This window comes from Triticum urartu, chromosome 3 (assembly GCF_003073215.2).
Source record: "Triticum urartu cultivar G1812 chromosome 3, Tu2.1, whole genome shotgun sequence".
Lineage (NCBI taxonomy): Eukaryota > Viridiplantae > Streptophyta > Magnoliopsida > Poales > Poaceae > Triticum > Triticum urartu.
In genome coordinates, this window is record NC_053024.1 from 262,793,907 (window position 1) to 262,804,123 (window position 10,217).

Below are 10,217 nucleotides of genomic sequence, written 5' to 3' on the forward strand. Positions count from 1 at the left end.
GAGCTCAGGTGGACTCCCTCTCGTGCTTCACCAGGGCGCGAAGGTGGGCGGACACGCTACCACGTCCCAAGCAGATGCGGTGGCGTGGAGGCTGACCACGGCCACCGCTGGAAGAGTCGCCGCCTGACGAAGAACCGGAGAAGCTTGAGGAACCCTGAGCGCCGCCGGCCGCGCGAGCGCCGCCCTCTCCATCATCACCGGAGCCGGGTTCCCAGTCGCGGTCATCACCCTCGGGGCAGCACCCTGCGCGGCGACCATCTCACCCAAACACCCTCACATAGAGGGTGGCATCACCGTCGAACTTGAAGTGTAGGGTGCACCGACGGCCCAGGCCGCACGCGCGGGCAAACGACTACCAACCCCGGGCCAGGGCCAGACTCCCAGCTGCGGAGACCTCCAGTGAAACCCATGAGGCCCGGCTGCAGTAGCCATCGGCCTGAAGCCAGAGGCTGCCCGGGGCGACGGCCGGGAGCTCGCCGAGGAGGAAGCGAGGAAGAGGAAGCCGAGTGCTAGTCGGCTCCGCTGACCACATGACGAACTCCGGCAGCGCCTCGGCAGCGCGGAAATGCGGCATGGGGGGATGCGCAGCCGGAGCGCACCCCCTAGTCGCAGTAATCCGCCCGCCACCGTGCTGGAAAGCGTCTCCGCGACCGCGGGGAGCTGCCGTGGTGGCCACAGGATGTTTGCGGGGGCGCCCTCGGCCGCGCTTGGGCGGAGGAGAGGCACGCCCAGCCTGGCAAGCCTTCCCCTTCTCCGCGGCCGAGAACCTCCTCAACGGGGCCATGAAGAAGAAGGAGGAGCCAGGGGAGATAAAACTAGAAGGACGCGCGTCGATCAGTACTTATAGCTGGCGAGGGCCAACCGACGGCCCCCACGATCGCAGGTAATCATGACCCTTTTTTTGCATGCAGGGACTTGTCCAATCCGTGCAGTTGCCGAGGCGTCGTGGGGAAATGGAGACGCCCACGTCCAATCAACCGCCACGCGGCGCCCAAGGCCACAGGCTGTTAGCGCCCGCGGCGCTTCGCTCTTGCCCTTTCGCCTCCCTGCAGAGCCAAGTCCGGGCGCGCCTTGGGCCCGGCGGCTACTGTCGGCGTTCTAGGAATGGGGGTCCCCAGACTTGCCTGCCTGCGGCCTGCGGCGTGGCTCAAGGGGGGCCCAGCACGGCCCATCTTCACCAACACAAACCCAAGACCCTCGCGAGGGGCCAAGCCTCGCGGGGCGGACGACGCGAAGCTTCCTCAGGCACGGCCTCATCAGGCTGGCTCACAAGGAGGCGGAGAGATCAAGGCGGGGTACCTCATGAGGTGCCCATGACGCAAACCATGACGACTCAGGGCGCCAGGCGGGTGCCAGTCCGCGCAGCGTCCTCCTTTCCTCTTTGGTGCAAAGGCTGCAAGCGCAGCCGCGGAGTACCGAGGCATCAGGCAAAGGTTGCCATTTTGGTGCAACGAGACCAAGACCAGGAGGACTACGAGACGGAGGTCACCGTGGAGCCCAAGACGGCATCATCACCAGAGCTTTGCGCAAGCGAAGACTACTTTTGTCGGGATAGCTGATACTTGTTGTCCCCCTTCAAATTAGCCCGCCATAGTTGGCTTCCTTCCTGCTCGATATTTGGGAAGAGGACCAGGGCCTCTATAAATAGGACCAGCCACCCACACAGCAAGGGGTCGGTCGGAGGAAAGCAGAGAGAGAGAGAGAAAAAGGTGACTGAACTCCTCCGAGCAGTTCATCGCCCCAGCCAAGAACAGACCCTCGCGAGGCTGTTCTTCCTTGTATTGTTCATCATCATCAGCCCAAGAGGCAATCCACCACACCACACACTGGAGTAGGGTATTACACCACAACGGTGGCCCGAACCAGTATAAACCCTATGTCTCTTGTGTTGTTCTTTCCTTAGTTTAGATCCTAGCATGGCGGAGGGGTGCAGGTAGGTAGGAGGCGATATCTCCACGCGCACCCCAGTGTTCGAACCTCAAGGGTCTGCCCGAACCCGAAATCCGACAGACTCTACCCATGTCCGGATGGGACTCTCCTTGGCGTGGAAGGCAAGCTTGGCGACCAACTATGAAGATTCCTTTCTCTGTAACCAACCTTGGGTAACCCTAGATCCCTCATGTGTCTATATAAATCGGAGGGCTAGGTCTGTAGATACTCTCTAGATAACCATAATCATACCCAGGCTAGACTTTTAGGGTTTAGTCATTACGATCTCGTGGTAGATCAACTCCTTTAATACTCATATTCATCAAGATCAATGAAGCAGGAAGTAGGGTATTACCTCCATAGAGAGGGCCCGAACCTGGGTAAACACTGTGTCCCCCGTCTCCTGTTACCATCGATCCTAGACGCACAGTTCGGGACACCCTACCCGAGATCTGCCGGTTTTGACACCGACAACGGGTCTTTGGGGCAGGCCTTGTTCGGGTTGGTGTAATCGATACACATGCGCCAGGCCTTGTTCTTATTTAAAGCTAGGACTGGGTTGGCCAGCCACTCGGGGTGAAATACTTCCATGATGAAGCCGGCCCCCAAGAGCTTGGCGACCTCTTCACCAATGGTCCTTCTCTTCTCATTGGAAAAATGTCGTAGGGGTTGATGGACAGGCTTGGCGTCCTTGCGGACGTGAAGATTGTGCTCGGCGTACTTCCTCGGGATACCCGGCATGTCCTTTGGGTTCCATGCAAAGATATCCCAATTCTCACGGAGAAAGTCGATGAGCTTGCCTTCCTATTTGCTGTCGAGGCGGGTGCCTACGACAACGTACTTGCTGCAGCTGGGGTCTTCCGGGTTCAGCTTCACTTTCTTGGTCTCCTTGGACGTCTTGAACGAGGCCTCGTCGGTCCGGTCCTCGGCCAGGACAGGTGCGGCAAACGTCTATGGGTCCAGGGCGACGATCCGGTCAAGCTGGCACCGCTCCTCGACTACAACCTGCGACTCAGCCAGCTTGACGCCGTCTCGGGCGCACTCCACGGACTTGCGGTAGTCGCCAGTGATGGTGATGAGGCCCTTTGGACCCGACATCTTTATCTTCAGATAGGCATAGTGGGGAACCGCCATGAACTTGGCGAGCGCGGGCTAGCCCAGCAGCGCATGATACGCGCTGGAAAAGTCCACCACCTCGAACCAGATCGGCTTGCGTCCAAAGTGCCCGCTGTCACCGAATAGGATGTTGAGCCGGATTTGGCTAATCGGGGAGCAGGAGAGGCCAGGAACGATGTCGTGGAAAACCTTCCGGGTCGGCTCCAAGTCCTTGGCCTCGAGGCCGAGCTTGGTCATGTTGTCGCGGTAGAGGATGTTGATTCTGTTGCCGCCGTCGATGAGCACCCGGGAGAACTTGCATGTGCGCCGAGGCGTGACAATGGTGGGATCGAGAACTAGGGCGTAACCACCCGGGTTCGTCATGACGGCCGGGTGTTCCTGCCGAGTCCAGGTGACCGGGCGCTCCGACCAATGCATGTACTCCGTCTCGGCCGGGATGACGGTGTCCACCTCCTGCCGAAGGAGGTGCTCACAGCGCTTGTCGTCACCGAGGCTGGTGAAGACGACGTAGGTTGTGTTCGGGGCCGGGTAGGCGTCATCGTGCATCGCACTACCGGCTAGGGGTGGTGGTGGAGGCGGAGGCGGCGGCCCCGCTCCCGAAGCCAGGGCCGGAGGAGGCGGGACATCGCCCCTCATGACGCGCTTGGTGATGGCGCACTGCCGAAGCGTGTACGTGGACGGCCTTGCGCCGCTGTGATGCTTGCAGGGAGCGTTGAGCATGTCCTCGAAACTCATGGCGGGTTGCCATGTCATCTTGTCAGTCTATCGGCGCTTGGCGGCCGGGTCGGTCATGGGCACCTACTCGGTGGCCGCCACGAGCTGGTTATCGTAGCGCTGAGCTGGATGATCAGCCTTGCGCTTGTTTTTCTGCTGGTTGTCCTGCTTCCGGCTTCCTTCGCCGGCAGGCTTTGGAGGGGGAACCGGCTTCGCTTTGCCGGCTTCGTCCATCGCCACCTGGTTCTTCATGGCAGAGTCGGCGAGGGCGTACTTGTCCACCGTCACCATGTGCGCAGCCATGGTGGCCGGCTCGGAGCGCAAGAGCTTGTGCTTGAGGAGGGTGTCGTCCTGGCACCCGTTGAGAAAGTATTGGATTTCTTGGACTTTGTGGATGCCCTCGCAGCTATTCTGGAGCTTGGTCTAGCGTGCGAGGTACTCGTGGCCGGTCTCCGCCGGTCCCTGCACGCACATGGTGAGCTGACTGGGGCGGTCGGGTCGCTTGTACGTGCCGGTGAATTTGCACATGAAAGCTTGCTCAAAGTCGACCCACGCGTTGATGCTGCCCTCTAGAAGACTGTTCAACCAGGTGCAGGCCGACCCTTGGAGCATGAGGGGCGCGTAGCGCACAGCGGGGCAGTGGTTGCCGCCGACGATGCCGATGGCGGTGGTGTAGTCGGTGAGCTAGTCCTCCGGCTTCACGGTGCCGTTGTACTTGGGGGTGTCCCGGGGGAGCGTGAACCCTTTGCTAAAGGGCTCACCTCAGATGCATGGTCCAAAGCACGATAGCCCGACGGGGCCTGTTTCCTCTAGTTCTTAGGAGAGGGCAAGTCGGTTGAGGCGATGACGTGCGTCGGTGTCGTCGATGGCGCGCGGGCCCAGCCGGTCAGTCACCACGCCGCGGGGGGGGGGGGGTGTCCTCCCGTCGGACGTCGGCTGGGTTGGAGCAGGGGGTCGAGCCGGTGTTGAGCCTTCGAGGTCGGCTCATCGCCCAAACCGCCGGCAGTCATCAGGGTGGGGTTGCGCCAGGTCCGGGTGCGGCCGGAGAGCGCTTCGCCGGGCAGGGAGGATGTCGTGTGCTGGAAATCGCCAGGTCCAGCGACACGGGCGGAGCCGGATCCGGCCGGTTTGGCGAGTTGGTTGAGGCAGTCCTGCTGTGCGTTAGCCGTAGCGAGGAAGTCGTACACCCTCTTGAGGCAGTCATGTAGCTCTTCGCCCACGAGCTGGTCCAGGCCGGCCGCGGCCACCTGGGCAGCGCACATGTTTTTCACGGGAGTCTCATAGACATGAGGGATGGCGCCGAAGGCGCGCCCGATCACGCCGCCCCGGGCCCGCACGTCAGCGACCCGGCTTGGCTCAGGCGCGTCCGGCGTGAAGCCGTAGGCGGCGTTGCGCTCTAGCCGAGTGGAGTCGAGGCGGCGCTGCGTGGCAGCGAGCGTCTCGATGAGGTCCAACAGACGTTGGCGATCCTTGTCGAGGCAAGTCCGGGTCTCGGTGACGTTGGAGGCGTCAATGTCGGTGCCGATGGGGACGCGCAGGCTCTGCATCATGGCCCACAGGTGGTCAGGCGGGCTGGCCTGCCCCGCCGCAGTCCTATCTTCGGCGGCCTTAATCGCTGCGCTGGACGAAGAAGCGGTGCCGGTGTCGGTGACTAAAACCTCTACGCAGAGGTCCATTGCCCCGGCGGGAACGCCACCGCCGAGGGAAAGGGGGAGTTGGAAAAGTCGAGCGCCTCCCTGGGGTCCTCGTCAGCCGCAGGCACGTCGGAGATGCGCAGCGCGGTGAAGGAGACGGCGAGTGCGTCGATGACGTCATTCTCCAGCGTGAAAGGCTCGTTGGAGTCGGAGTAGAGCCCTTTCTGAAGCATGCTTTCGGCCAGGACCTTGAGGTGCCCCACGGCGGGCGCCAACTGTCGTGGTGGGTGCACAGCAGATGCGATGGGATGGCTAAAGAGAGGAGGAGGCTCGAGGGCACTGGTGGGCTCCAGAGGCGAGGTCGGCATGAGCGAGCACGGGACGCAAGACATACCCAGGTTCGGAGCTCTCCGGAGAGATAACACCCCTAGTCCTGCCGAGTGTGGTTTATAAGTTACAGTACAGGGTTGCTCCTAGAGCTGTGTCGAGGAAGAAGGGAGTCTGGCCAGGGCTTAGGCAATCCCTCCTTCTTGGGTGTTGCTAGCTAGGTGTGTGTGATGATGATGATGAGTTCGCCCATATGCATGAGGGCTCCTGGGGGGTTTTATAGGTCAACCCCCAGGGGTACAATGGTAATGTTACAAGGCCATGGGGCCGTGTTGTCAGTGTCTAGGGACCCGGTGCTGGGACCTGCCGGGTACCAGGTCTCGCCGGGTTCCCCGGGCTCGGGACCCACCAGGTACGGTGGAACTGTTGGCCGTCTTGTCGATCGTCAGGGTGTGGCCGAGTCGAGTCGGCTACAGTGGTGCTTCGTCAGGTCGCCGCTTGCTAGCGTCATGGGTGACGACGGGTGCACTGTTGCCGCGACAAGCCTGGTCAGTGGGTAGGTGGGGGGCACTGTTGCCTCGTCCGGCTGACCAAAGTCATGGGCAGGACACTGTGGATTCGGTCATCAGTTGGTGGGGATTCGCCCAATCGTACGGCTAGGATGGGATAGCCGCTGACCCCTGGCCGGGTTGGAGTACATGCCAAGGGGAGTGGGCTTGTTGGATATGTCTTGGTGCGCTGGGTTCGGCCGCCTTGGGATAGCTTGTTGGAGAAGTCTTGCGGATTAGGCCGGGTTGAGGGGGCTTGGCCGGGTCGAGCGACCCGGCCGAGCGCGAGCTGTCTTGAGGGGAGATGCCCGCCCCACTGTTTATTCAAAGGATCCGAGTTCCATTGCCTGCCCGGGGTTCATCCCCTTGACACAACCCCTTTGCCACATTGGTTGCAAGTTGTGTCTGTTTGTGCGGGTATTTTGTTGCTTGTCGCGTTGTCTCCTACTGGATTGATACCTTGGTTCTCAAAACCGAGGGAAATACTTACACTACTTTGCTGCATCACCCTTTCCTCTTCAAGGGAAAAACCAACTCAAGCTCAAGAGGTAGCACAAACCAATACACACAATAGCCCAAACGACGGGGTTATTTCCACGAATATGGATTTTCATCTTATGCTTCCAACTAGCACAATTAGTACCATCAAAGTAAGGACCTCTACGGTCGTAATTTCCCTCAGGCTAGACGCCATACTCTCCTAGATTGTGAAACCAAGGCTATGATCACAAAGCTATGGAAATCAAGGCAAATGGAGACCAAAGCTCTGATACCACTTGTAGGATCAAAAGTATGTCTAGAGGGGGGGGTGATTAGACTACTTGACCAAATAAAAATCTAGCCTTTTCCCAATTTTAAGTCTTGGCAGATTTTAGCAACTTAGCACAAGTCAGGCAATCAACCTACACATGCAATTCCAAGAGTGTAGCAGCAGAAAGTAAAACATTGCATATGAAGGAAAAGGGAAGGGTTTGGAGAAGGCAAACATAATGTAGATGTGGAGATTTTTGGCATGCTTCCGATAGGTGGTGCTATGGTACGTCCACGTTCATGGAGACTTCAACCCACAAAGGGTAACGGCTGCGTGAGTCCACAGAGGGCTCCACCCATGAAGCGTCCACGAAGAAGCAACCTTGTCTACCCCACCATGGTCATCGCCCATGAAGGACTTGCCTCACTCGTGTAGATCTTCACGAAGTAAGAAATCCCCTTGCCCTTACAAACTCCTTGGTTCAACTCCACAATCTTGTTGGAGGCTCCCAAGTGACACCTAACCAATCTAGGAGTCACCACTCTCCAAAAGGTAATAGATGGTGTGATGATAATGAACTCCTTACTCTTGTGCTTCAAATGATAGTCTCCCCAACACTCAACTCTCTCACACAGATTTGTCTATGGTGGAAAGATGATTTGAGTGGAAAGCAACTTGGCAAAGGCTAGAGATCAAGATTCTTGTGGTTGGATTGGAATGTCTTGGTCTCAACACATGAGTAGGTGGTTCTCTCTCAGAAAATGAGTAGTGGAAGTGTAGGCATGTTCTGATGTCTCTCTCTCTTGAATAGAGAAGGGGTGGAGGGGTATATATAGCCTCCACACAAAATCTAACCGTTACACACATTTGACCAACTCGGTCAGACCGAATAGGAGAACTCGGTGAGACCGATTCAGTTCAAAATGTGAACGTTAGGAATCTCGGTGGGACCGACATGATCAACTCGATGGGATGAATGTGCTAGGGTTAGGGCAAAACCTCATCTCGGTGTGTCCGATTGCATGAACTCGGTGAGACCAATTTCAGCAAGGAGTTAATAGAGAGTTGTTTAGACAAACTCGGTGGGACCGGTCGCTCATTTCGGTAAGACCAAAATGTTACGAAGGGTAACAAAGAGTTTGCATTGGGAACTCGGTGGGACCGATTGCTCATTTCGGTAAGACCGAATCGTTACGAAGGGAAATAAATAGTTTGCATTGCCATCTCGGTGAGATCGAGATCCCGACCGGTGAGATCGAATTGATTAGGGCTTCTGGCAGTGGCTATGTCAAAAGAACTCGGTGTCGCCGGATATATAAAATCGGTGGGGCCGAGTTTGACTTTAGGTTTTGGACATATTTGGAAATGAGAAAGTGGTTGAGGGCTATTGAGCTTATCACTAAGCACTTTTTAGCAAGTAGACCATTAAGCAACACCTCATCCCCTTTTAATAGTACTGGCTTTTTCTATGGACTCAATGTGATCTTGGATCACTAAAATAAAAATGAAGATCTTGAGCTTTTGCCAATCTTTGTCCTTAGCATTTTGAGGGGTCGACATCTCTAGTCCATGCCATGTCAATCATTTAACTTTCTGAAATATTTAACTTGAATGGATGTTAGTTCAATGAGCTATATGTTGTTATGAATTACCAAAACCTCCCAGGGATTAGTTGCACTTTCAGAGGCCTTCCCGCAGTATATAGTAATAAAATGGTCCGCCATGACACTCAGATCACTGACCATTTGTAATGAATACTGAAGCCTCAGATAGAGAATGGAGACGAGGGGATGGAAGCTTCCATTTTGAGGCTCGCTTGTTACAGGAGGACGACTGTAGAGATGTAGTGTAGGAAGCATGGGAGATCAGTTGGGAGGCGGGAGATGGGGGGTAGCCAAAGCGTCAGTCAAGGTGGCAGCAAATGTGAGCATGTGGAGCAGAGACGTGGTCGGGGAGTTGGAAGGTAGATTAAAGAAAGCAAAAAAAGAGTTGGAATCATGCATGCGGGAGGCGGTGCTGGAGCACAAAATAAGAGAGGAGGCACGACTGCGATGTCTTGTGGAGGAGCTCGTGGAGAAGAAGCATACGTAGCTAAAGCAGCATGCCCATATGTGGTGGTTGCGTGATGATAACAGGAACATCAAATAACTGCAGTCGATGGCATCGACAAGGAAGATAAGAAACAAAATAAAGGAGTTATGGAGGGAGGATGGAACGATGGTGCAGGAGGAACATGGCTTAACTAATTATGTATGTTCATTTTTTTCAGGATCTTTTTTCTTCCTCTAACCCCCATCATTTACCTGCATTTCTTGATAAGGTTCAGCCGCGGGTTACAAATGCTATGAATGACATTCTGCTTGTCGAGTTAACTTGGGAGGAGGTCAAGGTGGTGCTAGACCATATCGGTGACCTGAAGGCTCCGGGACCGGATGGGATGTTGTCGATAGTGTTTAAAAGGCATTGGCATTTCATGGGAGAACAAGTGGTGGATGAAGTCTTGGCTATGTTAAACGGAGGCGACATGCCAAAATGATGGATGACACTTATGGCGTGCTGATCCCCAAAGTAAAAAACCTGTAGAGAATCAAGGATTTGTGGCCAATCAGTCTATGCAATGTCTTTTACAAGTTGGTATCCAAAGTCCTAGCCAATAGATTGAAGATGATCCTGCCAGAGGTGATCTCAGACAACCAGAGCACGTTTGTACCGGGGAGGCTCATCATCAACAGTGTCCTCATTGCCTATGATATTTCACACTATATTATGAACAAGAGGAGTAGTAAAAGTGGGTTCACAACAGTGAAGGAGGATATGAGTAAGGCATATGATTGAGTCGAGTGGTGCTTCCTAGAGGTGATGATGTGTAGAATGGCCTTTAGAATAGGATGGGTTGACCAGATCATGAAGTGTGTGTGGACAGTTTGATACCAAGTCAAGGTTAATAAAGCACTCACCCACCAGTTTTGCCCATGAAGAGGCCTGCGACAATGAGACCCTCTATCCCCCTACTTGTCTGTATATGTGTTGAGGGGCTCTCAGCTTTGCTACATGATGAGGTACAGCGAGGCAGCATTAGTGGGATTAAGGTGTGCCTAGGAGCGCCTTGCGTCTCCCACTTATGTTTTGTGGATGATTCAATGATGTTACTCAAGGCGGACCACTAGGAGGTAGCAGTGTTATATGAGAGTTTGCAAG